This window comes from Streptopelia decaocto (assembly GCF_964273445.1).
Source record: "Streptopelia decaocto genome assembly, chromosome: 4".
In the NCBI taxonomy this organism is placed as follows: Eukaryota; Metazoa; Chordata; class Aves; order Columbiformes; family Columbidae; genus Streptopelia; species Streptopelia decaocto.
The window spans coordinates 58,950,367-58,966,870 of NC_138658.1; positions in this window are offsets into that span (position 1 = coordinate 58,950,367).

A 16,504-nucleotide genomic window follows, 5' to 3' on the forward strand; every position below is an offset into this window, starting at 1 on the left:
CAGAGGGATGGGCAATGTGGGCAAACGAGTCCTTGTCCATTTATCATCAGTTTTGGCTTTTGAAAACATGGAGGAAGCCCAGCTCTGCTTAGTTGAACTCAGTTTCTGTGCCTGGGGTAGCTTGGACCTCCAAGGTTCCCTGGAACATCATCCCTTTCACTCTTTCCTTACACCCCATCTAGTGTTAGCAAGTATGTAATGCAGCTGTTACTACAATTTTAGGTTCATATTAAACCTGGTTGTTTCCTTTCTTTCTTACTGCAAAACCAAGAGATCTTCCTTTTCGAAAAAAAAAATTCAAAATGTAAGATACTTAATCAGGTTTCTCACATGCAGAGTGGGTAGAAACCAAGCCCTAAAATTAATCCCTAGATTTTCAGATCTTCAATATGGGATCTCTTAAGAGCTGTTAAATTTTACTGAATCATTGGCATTTACTCTGAAAATGCAAAAATAAATAGAAATCTATCATCAGTTAATACATTTTATTTAAAGGAATCCTTGAGCATTATCCACTGATCCTGCTAGTCACTAACACAGGGAATAATTCTTTTTGTTTCCCTTCTTCAGAAACAGCACAATTCCTGTAACTAATTATAGGCTTGTACAATCAGAAACATGTCTGACATACCATAATGGGATGCAATTGTTCTGAGATCATTGCTTTCCTTTTGGGCATTCCACTTTTTTATGAATCAGCAGCCCTTGTGATGTGGTTCACTGAAACTCCATCATAGCTCAAACATCAGCTTCACATCAGCACCATTTCCCCACCTGCCCTCCCCCGGTTTCTCTGTCCTTGCTCAGTGAACATTTTTTTTCCACCCGTTACCAACTTCTTCAAATCTTCCTTGGAAAGTTTCTGTTCCTCCTTGAAAGTCACAGCCAGATACCAAGAGAAAATCATTGCCCACAAGCAATGCAGAGAGGGTCACTCCTCTGCAAATTTCAAGGGGAAGCCATGGCAGGGTCTTTTTGATAGGTCAAGCTGAAGGCAGATGTGTAAGAAACAGCTGGATGAGTCCCACTCACCCTCTCTAAGTCCCACTCACTCCTGGTCTACAGACCCGAGCTGCTACCACCGCTCCCTCTTGGCAGCAGCGCCCACAGCCAGGAATCGCTGAGACTTTTCTTCACACCCAAACCCAGAAGAAATGGAGCCAAGCTGCTAATGCTGTTCTTTTATTCCCTGGTATCTGGAAAGCAGGTCCTTGACTCCTCTTGTATCCCCATACAGTCCAGCATCCTTTTTGGGAAACTGCAGACTAGATGATCTAATGGGCTTCAAAACTCACCTTCAAAATCTGACAAAACCAGCTGGCCACATAATGTTAGATCCTGCACAAAATTAAGAGACTGATACTGTGGAAGCATTTCACATGATAGCTACAAAAACTTAATCCACCCCGTAGTACCACTTTCCCCATAAGCTGTTGCCATTCTTGCTGCAGAGCTGTGTGGTGATTTGCAGAAGTGTTTTGCAAAATCTTGAATGGGAGGAAAGTCGCTGGATGTTATGAAGCACTAGGCAAATGCTGTTATCTTTAGGTCTGAGTGGATGGGTTGGAGCCATCCATGTCGGGGATCGAGACCCCGGCATGGGTTCTGGCCTGCGGCAACGGAGGAAGAAATGCAGCCGACTCCATGTGAGTGATAAGCATACTTCAATTTATTGATACAGAGCACAGACTTTTATAGCAATTCTATTAATTATGCCTACTCGTCAGGTACTGATTTGATAGCATACATAATGAGCCCATCCCCTCTTTGCGGTTTCTCTGGTATGTGACTCCCTCGTTATCTTGGAGCTGCTTCCTGAACTTGTTTACTGAAGCTCTCTTCTGCCCGAAAGTGACCAAGGTCTCTCTCGGTCAGTACTTTTCACTTACCCTTGCTCAGCTCATGCTAACTGAGGCCTACTCATGTTAACTAGAAGAGACTTTCTTCGTAGAGAGGGTCTCTGGACCCATGCCCTTTCTCTCTCAGCCATTCTCCAACACATCCACATACGTGGTGGGTAGCTGCATACATTGCAAGTTGGACTTGATTCCTCACAAAGCCATGCACAGCAAAATCAAAGTCAAACTGAACCATACATCATGGCTTTGGGTAAGGAAAATGTTGAAGGGAAGCATCTGGAGTGGCACAGTGCCACCCTGGAATGATTCACAGACGGGTGCGATGCACTTTGACTAGTAGGCAAGAGAGATACATTTTTTACAATCTGTGAGTTGGGTTGAGAGAGATTATATGGTTCTTCCTATAATTGTAGAACAGTTTGGGTTGGAAGGGACCTTTAAAGGTCATCTAGTCCAACCCCCCTGCAATGATCAGGGACATCTTCACCTAGACCAGGTTGCTCAGAGCTCCACCCAGCTTGACCTGAAATGTTTCCAGGAATGGGGCATCTACTATCTCTCTGGGCAACCTGTTCCAGTGTTTTACCACCCTCATAATAAAAAAATTTTTCCTTATATCTGGTCTAAATCTGCCCTCTTGTAGTCTAAAACCATTACCTCTTGTCCTATCACAACAGGACTGTTTTAATCTTTCTTATAATCCCCCTTTAAGTACTGAAAGGCTGCAATAAGGTCTCCCTGGAGCCTTTTCTTCTCCAGGCTAAACACGCCTGACTCTCTCAGCCCTTCCTCATAGGAGAGGTGCTCCAGCCCTCCTCTGGACGTGCTCTAACAGGTCCATGTCCTTCTGATATTGGAGGCCCCAGAGCTGGATGTGGTATTCCAGGTGGGGTCTCACCAGGGTGGAGAAGAGGGCCAGAAACATCTTCCTCGACCTGCTGGCCACGCTTTTTTTTATGCAGGCCTGGATATGATTGGTTTTCTGGGCTACAGGTGCACATAGCCAGCTTATGTCCATCTTTTTCCCATGAGTACCCCCAAGTCCTTCTCAGCAGGACTGCTCTCAACCTCTTCATCCCCCAGCCTGTATTGACACTGGGGGTTGCCCCAAACCAGGTGCAGGACCTTGCACTTGGCCTTGTTGAACCTCATGATGTTCACAGGGGCCCACTTCTCGAGCTTGTCCAGGTCCCTCTGCATCGCATCCCATTCCTCAGGCGTGTCGACTGCAACACTCAGCTTGGTGTCATCTGCGAACTTGCTGAGGGTACCAGTGTCCCACTGTCTATGTCATTAATGAAGATATTAAATAGTACCTGTCCCAATATGGACCCCTGAGGGACACCATCTGACAGTGATCTCCATCTGGACATTGAGCTGTTGACCACTACCCTCTGGATACGACCATCCAAACAATTCCTCATCCACCAAACAGTCCACCCATCAAATCCATATCTCTCAAGTTTAGAGAGAAGGAGGTTGTGAGAGACTGTGTCAAAGGTCTTACAGAAGTCCAGAGAGATGACATCTGTAGTTCTTGTCCACTGATGTAGTCGCTCCACCATAGGCAACTACTAGGTTGGTCTTGGGAAGACTGGATGAAAAATTTCTATAGGCATCACATTATTCCAGTTTTGCCGTGTCAGTGAGGTAGCCTAGATGGAGTTTGGTGGAAAGCAAGGAAAGCAGGTACCACAAGTTTAATATAAGTAATATTGAAGTAGAGATTAGAAAACTAAACATGGTGAGGCTGTAGACAAAGGTTTAGTTACCTTGAGGGAAATGAATCACATTTTCTAAGCACAGAGATAAATCAATGTAAGATCAGGAAATCAGGGAGAACAAAAAATGTTTCTAAATAAAGGAAAGGAATAGGAGTGACAGCATATGAAGTGTGAGTTTACTTAATTGCTATGTAGAGAAAGTATCTAAGTGCCTTTCCAAGGTCACTCAAAGAATGCAATCCACATCATTTTCCTTTCCAGAGTCACCCTAGTTTATGCTTAATTAAACTGTGCAAGCTCTGCACACTCTAGAAAATGCCCTTTTTATTACATTGTAGGCAATTTGCATTTCTGAAGGGCATTTGGGAACCATGACATCACCAGAATGAAGAGCTTCTGGTAGCGTTGCTCCCATTTTTATTCATTTGCAATTGTTGACTTTAATTCCAAAGTTCATTTCTATTTCCTGCTTGGACATTAGCACTGGATTGTACAAGAATGCTCATCTGCCAGCTTCAGCGCCTGTTTCATTTCTTCTGACTCAGCAGCCCCTTGGGGGTGACTCATCCTCCAGCTGCAGGTGTGCCCCGACAATTCATTCTCCATTGTAGTCCTGTGAGTGAAGGGCCAGGGGGTCAAGAAAATTCTCATGACCCACTGCTGGTGGGGTCAGTGCAGGGTCTGGACTGGCACATGGAAGGAGGGAGCAGCACTCCTCTCTGCATGTTGATTATTTGCTTTCTTCCATTTCTTCCATTACCAGTGTGGTAAATGGTTTTGCCAGAGTTTAACAGAAAGCAAAGTACCAATGAGGCCGGGATGGTGCAGATTTACTTGGGATGCTTCTGAAAACACGCTAAAAATAGAAAGGGGAAACAGAAGTTAAATCCGCAATTCTGGTTAATAGCACCTGCCTACTCCTTGTTTGTAAATTCTGCAGCCCAGGGATCTCCTTGGATCCCCAGCTTCTCTGGGTTGCTGCTGACAGCATTTTCTGACTCTGTACCATTAGCTCTGGGGAGAAAACTGCAGGCCTATCATTTTGGAGAAAGACTCATCACAACTATTTGTGTCTCCGTCACCTCAGGATCTGATTACGGTGCTGGGGTTGCACCTTGAAATGGTTACAATTAAGATTTAATGAAGTGAGTACATACAGAGTCCTGCAGCTACTCCCCACCCACTTATTGCATCTGCCTCTATCTTAGGAATAACTACAACCTGATTTTTACAAATTTTAAAAAGTGAAGCCTCATATTTGGAGTTTGTCCTATAAAATCCCACATGACAGGAACTCTGAGTGCCTGGGCAGCTCTCCTTCCCCATCACAACACAGGCTGGATGAGCTTGGAGCATGCTGCTAGCTGAAAATGGATGCAGGTAGGAGAAAAAATAAACAACCAAACAATGTTCACTGCTTTTTGGGCTGGAAGATTATAAGGAAATCCTGGGTGTCAGTGGTGTGGAGAGGGCTGTGCTCGTGTCCATGTGAATCCCAGTCAATGCTGTACAGCGGTGCAGGTGCAGTGGTCCCAGCAGCCGAGATGCTTGGGCCGGCTTCCTGAAGCCCTGTGGGAGCTCCACAGCTCCCACAGCGTTTATCCCAATGTGCACTAAGGATGTACCTGACCTAAGCCAAGAGAATAAAGTGAAATATGAGACTAACTGGCACTTTAATGCCTTCTTGCAACCCTTGGCTTGAAGCAGCACATACATGTGTGCAGATGTACTTCCCAATCCCGCACCACCTTGCTAGTAACAAATAGTGATTTGTTCCTTTACTTTTCTCAGACATGGATCAAGACCGTTCATCTCCTTTCAGTTTTCTTTCTTTGCCCCCAATTTACTTGCCTCTGTCTTTCTAATTGCTGGGAGATTATTATGTCTGAATCATCAGATGTGAAGAACCACATGCTATTTCCCCTTAAACGACAGCTCAGATATTTATCTTTATTGTTGTAGGGAGATTCATATTGACATCTGTGGTTCAGGTGAGGATAACTGGCCTTTTGATATGGACTACCGGTGAGGGCCAACTGGTGCAAATGGTGGCCCTTTGGTGTGGTGGGCAGGGAAGAACAAAGAGATTCTTGTAGCTGGGCATGAGGCAGCTCTGGGACACACTTCTTCTTCCCCATTGAAGGTGTGGGGGAAAATTCTAAACTATCCGTGGAAGTAATGAACTAAAACACCTATTTTAAAAAATCATTGACTTCTGTGCCCTGTTCTACTCTGGAATATTTTTGGTAAATGTGACCAGGACTTTGAACATCGTACTGGTAGCCTCTCTGATGTCGCTTGGTACAGGGGTTGCAGAAATTATTTCTAAAATGCCTGGAGCTCTAGGATAGGCAGAGATTTAGTAACGACGGGCAGGAGGGGAATCCAATTGGCAGCAGGTTGCTTGCTGATGTGCTAATAGCTGTAAGAGTAGGGGATGAGAATTACCCTTTGAATTTGGGAGCTCATGAAGATGCTGAAAGCTCCAGGCTGCTAGGTAGAGCTGTACATATGTCTTTGTCATCTGACTGTGGGCACTGGGCCTTTTGGGAAGATTCTGGGAGGGAAGAATCTGCTTGCAATATGCGGACTGTAAAAAGAGGTGTGCAAGTCAAGAAGAGTTCTCCGCAGTGAGAAATGCTGCACATTTCCTGCAGTCATCAGTTGAGGCATGCTAGATTCCTTAGGAAAAAATGTAGGAATGTTAACTTTTTAAGCGGTTATTACATTCCTTATTGGTGTTGTCTTTAGTGTTTGCTTCTCTGAGACTTCTTCTCCAGGTTTTCTTTAGTGAGGTGAGTATCAATTGTGTTTTCTACCTTCTTTTCTATTCTGTCCATGTTGGTCAGGCCTGTGATAGGAAGGATCGGCAAAGACAAGGCACTCAGGTATCGGAAAGGCTGTCAGATCATGACCTGAGCCAAAACAGAAAAAGTCACAGTCATAGAATAGCTGAGGTGGGAAGGGACCTCTGGAGGTCATCTGGCCCAACCACCTGCTCAAGCAGAGTAACCTGGAGTCAATTGCTCAGGGCCATGTCCAGACGGCTTTTGAGTATCTCCAAGGAGGGAGGCTCCACAAGCTGAGAAACCTGTGCCAGTGCTCGGTCACCCTCATAGTGAAACAGTTTTTCCTTTTGTTAAGTTTTTTCCTTATGTTCAAGTCCTCCCTGTGGAAGGAGAGCAAAGAAATATGCTGCTTATGACCACTTGTATAGAAAATCCAGCCATTCCAAGAATATTTAATTCTCTGTTCCTCTTATCCTCGTCAAAATGTGTATAGATTAAATAATTTCCATGTCATTTGCAGCACCAAAGTGTTCCTAAGTATAGACTTGGCTTAGTGACCTTGTAGTGAATGTCAGCAGTCAGTTAAGTCACCGCTTAGCACTGACACTGAAGCTATTTAGGAAGTAATGAGTTGGCACAGCGTACTAACTTCTGGAATAACTGGGAGCTTGCTAATGTCTGATGTATGCCCCACATAGTGGTATAATTTAGGGAAGAGAGTGAGTCACTCCTACTACTCCCAATGACAGCCCAAGACATTAAGTTTGTCTTCACTAGAAACAACTCAGGCTCATCCATGGGTTTCTCGCCTGCTGTACCTCCCTTTCACTTGTCTACACTGACAGGTAGCTCAGGATCTTCCCTTTCAGACCAAGAAGACCAGCTATCCATGAATACTTGTGAGATTGAGGTAAACATTGTAAATATTATCTAGAGTCATAATGATGATGACGAAATGGTGTTCTGTTCCCTCTGACCTGAAGTAGGTAATGAGTTGTTCCCAGGGTCTCCCCGTGGGTGGGCTAAGGAGAATGCTTATTGCACTCCCTCTTATTTGGAAGAGCTTGAGTGGTAGAAAAGCTCAATTCTCCCCTATCCTAAGGGGAGACAGAGTCTGGTATCCCAGTCCTGGGGCTCCCCACAGCCTACACTTGGAAATAGGAATAGATAGCAACCTTGGAAATTCCTTGGAAATGACATGTGGTTGTTGGGCAGAGGCAGCCTCTGAGGGTGTGTGGGTCAAAAGACAGCGTGTTATAAGCAGCGGCTTTGAACACCTCTGAGCAACAGAAGGTGGGGATGGGAGCTCCTCAGGGAGCAGCTCCTCCCGCCCAGAGAGGGCACAGTGTGCGGCAACTGCTCCTGCAGCTTATTCTGTACAAAGCAAGTTTAAGTCAGAAGCACCTGGTTTACATGAACAATTCAGCAAGAGAAACTGGGAGGAAGTTTTCTCTGATTCATAAGGATGGGGTTTGGGCCTTCCCTTCCCTTATTTGGTAAAAACTGATGGCTTTTGTTGTGAAGAAACCAAGGCACAGCACAGAGTTACAAACTGGTTTGTGTGGGAGGGCAGAAAGGACGCCTGGATGCTCATGCCAGCCTTCAGCACTCCCTTCTTCCAGCATGAGCAGGTACTTCTTGTACTCTGAGTCGGTACGTGAATGCGCCACCTCAGTGTGCCAGCTGGTGACCCTCCAGTTACGGGTGCTACCTTCATTAGGCATCATCACACTTGCATATTTCCATACTTTTGTTTTATGTTTTCAAATCAAGACCAGTCTTCCAACTGGTTCCTCTATGAAGATACAAATATAATCCTGTGAGGAGTATATAGCTTCAGTCAGAGGCAGCTTCTGGGCAGGACAGACTACTTCTTTCACTGAGTTTGTTCTCTAGTGTCAAATCTGAATTTGCTCAGTTTAAACATATTTTCAGAAAAACTCCATTGTTGGATACATTCTATTACACCAGTGTACAAAAAACAAAGGAAAAATTATAAGGAAAGGTTTCTATCTTTTTTTTTTTTTACTGTTTCTTCTCTGAAATCTTTCACATGCAGATGTTGATGCTTTGTCAAGTACACGAAAAACAGCTCAGTTTCTGCAGATGCAAGGAAATAGAATATCTAAGGAAATGGCAAAGAGTAGGAACAAATGAGAGATCTTTTTCAATAACATGCAAGGTTACAGAAAACAAGGATATTCATGAACCTTCTAAAACAGAATGCAAAGCAATGAGATTGTATTTACTTTAACAACAGAGCTTTCTTTTGTCTCTTTGTATTTAACCTCAAATTATTTGCATTGCCTCCCATGGCAACAAATTCAATCCTTTGAAAATGTATTTGCCTTTTGCTAGTAATATCTATTACAATAAAACATACAACATTTATTGTCAAGAGCTATACAGGAGATACAGATGGAAATTCAAGAAAGGTGTGTTGGGTTTGCATGGCAAGATATTGGTAGCAGGGGAGCTACAGGGGTGGCTTCTGTGAGAAGCTGCCAGAAGCTTCCCCCACATCTGATAGGGTCACTGCCAGCTGGCTCCAAGATGGACCCACTGCTGGGCAAGGCCAAGCCATGAGCGATGGTGGTAGCACCTCTACAATCACATCTTTAAGAAGGGGGGTGGAAAAACCTGCTGTGGAACAAGAGAAGCCAGAGGAGAAGAGTGAGAATATGGGAGAGAAGCAACTCAGCAGACACCAAAGTCAGTGAAGCAGGATGGGCAGGAGATGCTCCAGGAATTGGAACAGAGATTCCCCTGCAGCCCGTGGTGCAGCCCATGGTGAGGCCAGCTGTAACCCTGCAGCCCATGGAGGTCCACTGTGGAGCAGAGATCCACCTGCAGCCTGTGGAGGACCCATGCTGTGACCCCATGGTAATCCAGCGCTGGAGCAGGCTCCTGGCAGGACCTGCGTCCCCATGGACAGAGGAGCCCAGGCTGGAGCAGGTTTTCTGGCAGGACTTGTGACCCCATGGGGGACCCAGGCTGGAGCAGTCTGTTCCTGAGGGACTGCACGCTGGGGAAGGGACCCATGCTGAAGCAGTTCATGAAGAACTGTAGCCCATGGGATGGACCCATGCTGGAGAAGTTTGTGGAGAACTGTCTCCTGTGGAAGGGACCCCACGCTGGAGCAGTGGAAGAGTGTAGGCAGTCCTCCCCCTGAGGAGGAAGGAGCGACAGAGACAACATGTGATGAACTGACCACAGCCCCCATTCCCTGTCCGTCTTCACTGTTCAGGGGTGGGGGATGTAGAGAAATTCAGAGTGGAGTTGAGCCCCAGAAGAAGGGAGGGGTTGGGGGGGAGGTGTTTTAAGATGTAGTTTTTATTTCTCATTACCCTACTTTGATTTTGATTGCTAATACAGTTAAACTAATTGTCTCAAGTCGAGTCTGGTTTGCCTGTGATGGTAATTACTGAGTGATCTTCCTGTTCTTACCTCAACCCATGAAACTTTTGTTATATTTTTCTCTCCCCTGTCCAGCTGAGGAGTGGAATGACAGAGCAGCTTTAGTGGGCAGCTCAAGTCCAGCCAGAGTCAACCCACCACAAAAGGTAAAAAAAAAGAGCTATGATGCCATGTGTTCAGCACACCAAACAACCTCCTGTGTCTAAACTGTCCCTCTTCAGGTCAGTAGACATTTGAAGTGCTGCCAAGACAACATACTCCTTTTGCATGGACTAGAGATTGCTCCATAGTGACCTCTCTGCCCAGTTAAAGGCTGGACTGGAAAAAGACTGCATGTCTCTAGGGATTTCTGCCTCCTCTTGCTTGGCTGCATACTGAGAAAGACTGTGCAGGTAGTGATTACCAGCAGGTTCTTAGATGCCTTTCAAGAAACAGCATGAAAGAATTACTTCAGCTGTTGCGAGTTGTGTTTGGTTTACTTCTTAGCAGATGACTAGGTAGACAAGAGAAACACTATGTTTGATCCGTGTGATTGTTGCATCTCTGGGGACCAGGAGGAACAGGCGGGCAGGGAGGTTCGTGCATCCAACAGGGGTGGGTGGCTGAGGCAAAGTGCTGCACCAACACAGCGCTTCTGGGCTGGTGGATCCTCCAGTCTCTGCACTGCACATGGGTTTACTGGGCTGGACACCATTGCACTGTGCACTGCACCGTGCTTCAGTGGCTGTAAATTTGGTGTCCTTGCCAGAAGCTTCAAAAGTACAGAAGGGGTCCTCCTTCTTGCTGCTGACTCCCTTGGTGATGAAACAGAGAAGACCGTTTTAAAGATCTTTCCTTGCATAATCCACCTGTCCTCAATTCCTCTGACACCTGAGATTTATGATAAGCAACACAGGGTCATGAGCAGCTCAGGGAGTGGAAAGAGCCCTGTTCCGGAGAGAGAGCTGGTTTCTGACCAGGAAGACCGCACACTGAACTGAGCCCTCTCAGCTCCTCTCCTTGATGCAATCCGCGGTCAGAGAGAGGACAGAGCAAAGATGCAGACCTGTACCTCTGCAGTGAGAGATGGTGCTGGCTGGGGAGGGGAGCAGAGCTGGACTTCAGTGAGTGCTCATCTGTTTAAATTCCTAATAAATGGCATCATTACAGTAGGCCAAGCAGTGACTTAGAGCCCTTGAAATGGGAAACAGACCAAAGGAGTACTGCTGCAAATTGCAAGGAGGAAAGAGTGGATAGGGAGGCAGAGTGGCCAAAGAGCTATCATCTGCCTGGGTGGGAAGGGACCTAAACTAACTATCAAAGAGGCAGAAAAGATGTTTTGCTCTTTATTTGTACGTTTCCTGCTGAGTTCTGAGCTTCTGACTGTGTTCATTTCCCTCAGGCAAGATATGCCTCTTTGTCAAATGTTCCCGACACCCACAGTGGGTGCGTTCAGTCTTCTGGGGTTTCAGGATGCAGGTTTAGCCTATTCTATTACTCGTTAGTTTTTATTGATTTAGTGGAAACCTCTGCAGAGTTCAGGCACCCAATATTTCCACCTAAGACTTGCATATTATCCCATTGTGTGATTGAGAATAATGAAAATTTGAGGCAATGTTTTCAGGTAGTTTCTCTTCCTGCATTCTTGTGTAGTCTTGTGAGGGCTTTTTTACCCTGAACCTCTATGCTCCCAGAATTGAAAGAAAAATATGTTTAAGAAAACTACAAAACTTAGTAAACATCTGAGATTTTCCATGTGATTTTCCTGACTATCAGTCTAGTCTGTGCTTCCAAAGAACATTCATTTATCTCTTCTTGGCTGTTAAAGCTCCTTTTCTGTCTTGTTCTCTCTTCCTATTGCTCTTTTGCCTTACAGCTGGTGTGGGCAGCCAAGCTGAAACAAAAATGGATGGAAGAGAAAAATATAGAAGACCTCGACCAGGAATCTCTTGCTGATGGAAAATTGAGGTATCTCTGTGGTAAGAAGGTAAGAAGATGTTTCCAGAGGTCTTCCTGTCCTTGTCTTTATTGTCTGTCACAGGTATTACTTGCAGGTCAGAGAAGCAGAACTAAAGTGTTAGGCTGAAATCATTCCTGGAACTAAATCCTTCAAACCATCATGAGATGGGTCTGACTTTGCCCAGTCTCTACCAGCCCCACCTCTACTCCCATTCCCATCACCGCTCTGAGCCACATGAACAGTTTTCAGCAAAGTAAACCCTACAGGAGCTTCTTGCCTCCTCTCTGTTAATTTGATTAATAGGCTGGATTGAGCAGCATCTTCTTCTCAAAGAAACCTCATGTCACCAGGAAGGTGCAATGGCTGTTTTCCAAACCACACAGCGTGGAGCACTAGGGCTTAAGAGGCTGCTTACAGAATTGTCCTGATAAGCAGTGACGAAGGAAGCAGAGACACTAAGTCACAAGGAGACCAGGGCTTTGACAGTGACTGCTGATGATGTACAGCACCTGCATTTGCTTTGCAATCAGTTCAGGCTACTCTTCAGATGTTGAGGTGTCTTTTTGGGTTTGTTTTCTTTTAATTTTCTTTCTTTTTTTTTTCTTTTTTTTTTTTTTTTTTTAAGTATATCCAGAGAATTATGCACATTGCTCCAGCTGCTATGTGTGTGCCAGACTGACAAAGTGTTCTCTTTCGAATCCCCGGCGGCCTGCTAAAGCCCCAAAACAAGCAGCAAGGATTAATTCATCCCCAGATAAGATTTTCCTAAATCCTAACAGATAATTTGTTTGAAGTTTAATTTTAGTCTGTTATTACACACACAGGTCTTATCTTCATTCAGAGTTGTTAGCAAAATTAAACAAGCCTCTTCAAACAGGAAAGGGAAGCATAGCAAGAGCCTGAGTAAATGAGTGAATTGCAGGGCTAATGGCACCACTGGTAGGCTTACACAGTGATGGTAAGCTCAGGCCCTCAAAGAACCTCCAATTTGTCACATTCTTGCATGTTTGAGCCATGCGGCAGGGGCACACCCTGCCCTCTGGGATCCCATGATGCTCAAGCCACCTGTGCTGTGATCCATGTCAGGGTACCTAGACCCTGCCCCTCCTTCTAGTTAATAGGATGCCTCAGTCCATGGGTCCCCAACTCTTACCCATCTACCTGCATTGCAGCAGCTCTGGGTTTGTTTCCTTAGGTGGCAGAAGAAGTTATAGCAGCAGTGCAACAAAGACGAGAACAAAAAAAAGGCCACATCACCTCTTGTGTGGTCCTTTAAAATGTGCACTGTACCACTGCACCACTGGTTGAGGCCTATCTTAGTGGCTTTGTGTGGTGAATCCATGTCTCCGTCAGTGACCTGAACTCTTCCTCTCTAGCCACCAAGACACAGGAGCTTGGGAGGAGGAGGTCACCTCCTCATTGCACCACTCTGTAAACGGGATTTAGGCCCCCAGTCTCCAGGTGCAGAAGAGTGTCTGAACACATTAACGTTGCAGCGTGCTCCTGATCAGGGTGATATTTAAGGAAACACTTAGGCAGCTACCATTTTTATGCTCTTTGACCTCAGTCAACAATGTTTGGATCAAAGCTCAGCTGACACATTAGTATTTCATATGTAGTCTTCATAAAATGCAAGGTTCTCCTCAGACAGTGCTCCAGATCTAGAAAAGAGAAAAAGAGACTAAGATTACTAGTGACTTCAGTCAAGCTGGGAAAAAAGCAATACTGCTGGTCTCTGCCTTTAAATCAGTTTCTTTCTTCCTTAGCACTGCTGGGACCACATGGGCTCCCTCTAGTGAGTACAGGACAAATTCTTCTGCACTGAAGCTGTGAAGGTTACCTGGAGCTCAGCAATTTTGGCACAAGAAACTGCGGGTGGTAAGGCAGTTAGGACATAGTATCTATAAGATTAGGCCTCAGGACAGGATGCTGAAGACCTACATTACATTTTCTGCCCTATCCCCAGTCCATATGTCCACAATCAAGTCACTTAGATCTAAGCTGATGGGTATGTCAGGGGGATGCCAATGTGCCCCTTGGACATCCAGCCAAACAGCCTGGGGGCTGCCCCCAACACCTTGCACAGCTTGTAGGTACAGACAGGCACCCCAGAAGAGATTAGAAATTGTGGTGGCCACCCACAAACCACTCTGTGGGGATCTCCCCTCTCAAGATTTAAGCATTTAACCCTGGCCTCCCTGTAGTATGCAGATGCCTGTTATCAGGAGGTGGAGTTTCACAGCCCAAGCCTGTCCTGGAGCTGGATGGCTGATGAACCCTATGGGCGAGTTTTGGTGGGATGAGCTGGATGAGTGCTATCACTGCTCCAGAGTACTTTGTGGGCACTTGCTCATGTCCTGCAATGAACGCCGGGTTATGCAGGGTAGCTTGCACCTCCATGAACGTGAGGAACTGTACACATCTGGGGACCTATCAAAGGTAAAATGACTTGCTGAAGAGCTGCACCCTGCATCAGCCCATTACAAACTGCTCATCAGTGTTTGGGGGCTTTTAGGTGGAGCAGAGATCATTCTTATCTTCAGTAGCTTCTCCTCCAGGACTGCTTTTAAAGTAAAGTGGTTGTGATCACCGTAGACATATCAGTTGTGCTCTGAGACATGGTGGCTCAAGTCTAGGGGTTTAAATAGAGGCATCTGGACATCTGGAAGTTTTTGAACAGACATAATCGTGAGATAGATATGGAGTTGTTCAGTCCAAATGGAAAGGTGTTTCTGACCACAGGCACAAGCATAAATGCAGTTGTGCAGCAAACTTTACCTGCAAAACTTACAGTGTCACTTAGGGCAAAGGGGATTGCAGCCTTAAGTAGAACATAGGTATCCAAGACCAAGGTCCAATGCAAGTGCAGAGTGTGGATTTTGGCATTAGTCTCACTCTACCTCATTTCCTAACCTTAACCTTTGATAGATAATCATATTTCCTGATCTTCTAGATGTATTACAGAGCTGACCACCTAATTTACTGTTTACCTATGGGTATAAAAATCAATACGATGAATACAATTCTTAATTTTTAAATCAAATATTATAAGTCAGGGTCTCTTTTTAACTCAGTTAAACAAAAATTAAGCAAACCAGTCTAGATTAAGGATGCACAGCAATCTTCCTTCCACATAGTCTACCTATATGTTCCCTAATATAAATACATTTGTAACTATTAACTAGCAAATTCAGTGGTTACAGGCCTGCCACATATGTTTTAAGGACAAAGTATAAGAGTGAGTGAATAACATTAGTTCTTCATATTTCTCATAAACATGAAAAATCTACTTCTACCATAGAAATGCAGACATGTTAATCTTCGTAAAGGCAGCCTTGAGGCAAGGGAAATCCTGTATCTGAACACAAATGTGATGCATCAATAAAAAACATTGAATTCAGCCATTACCTTCTGATAATGGAGAATTGACTGTATAATTTAATTTAGGACAGCCTGCAAAAGAAACTGTAATAGCCAGAAAACATCTTTATTCTCCCTGCCTTGTAGTATGGACAGGTTCGTGTAGAGTTAGATGGAACAGAGAATAATTTTAAGTATTGCACAGCAAAGGACAAGAGGGAACAAATACAAGTTGCTGTAAGGGACATTCTGGTTAGATATAAGAAAAAAAATTCTTCTATGGTCAAATGCTGCACCATGTTGCCCAGGGAAGCTGTGGGATCTCCATCCTTGGAGATACTCAGAACTAGACTGCACAGAGCCTCAGTAACCTGGCCTGTGACATTTGCTGTACTTTGAGCAAGGTGTTTGACCAAATGACCTCCAGAGGTCCCTTTAGCCTCAATTATTCTATGATTTTATGATAGATACCAGAGTCCTTTTGATGCATTAATTGACAAGTTTTTTTTTATACTACCAAGAGGGGGCAACATATTTTAATTCACACACATATGCTGGAAGTAGTCAGGGTGAGTTCTAAGGCAGGACAAAACCCACCATACAGGCTTTAAATATTTACATGTAATTTAATGACTTCAGAGAGCAGCTCACCTGCCCCAGGTCTCAGTGATGGATTTTGAAGTTTGCAAGTCTGGCTGTTCCTTAGACTTTGGACCACATGTTTGTAAAGTGGCTCACAGACAGAGTTGCACAGGTACAAGTGAAATTGAAAATTATTTATACGGAATGGCATTTTCAGGCTTTCTATGTGCATTTATCTGGAGGTTGTTGGGTTGTTTTGTTTTGTTTTTCTGGAAAGAATATACTACCTCCAAATAGACTGGGTAGTATTATGTTCCTCCAAGAGATTGCTAAAATTAGGCAAGTTCTTAAGAAATTATTAACAGTAAGTCACATTTTAAGTTATTTCTTTCGTTATATTTTCCACAAATTCATTTAAAGCTTTTTTCTTTTTTCTTTACAAAATGACCTATTTTGATAGCAAAACTGTTTAAAAATGGTATCTATTCAAGTTTCTATGAAAATACAAATATGCCAGTGCATGTATGTTCCTCCTCAGCCTGCACAGCCACGCCAGCCTCTTTGCTGTAAACAGTAACAGCATGTTGTACCTTCACACTGGGAAGAGGAAAAAAGCTTTTTAAACAGCAGCCTGAGTAGGATTGTAAACAACATAACAAGCTGTAGAAAGGCTGAAGTGATGCTCTTTTCTGAACGAAGACCACTAAAGACAGATAAGGAAGGTAAGGTACCTACCTGGGTACCAATCTGGCTGGTGTAGATATATGCTGAGTTTGAATTCTGCTGCCATGGAACTGTGCATCCCCTGTGAGATGCAAAGCATGCCTTCCATAG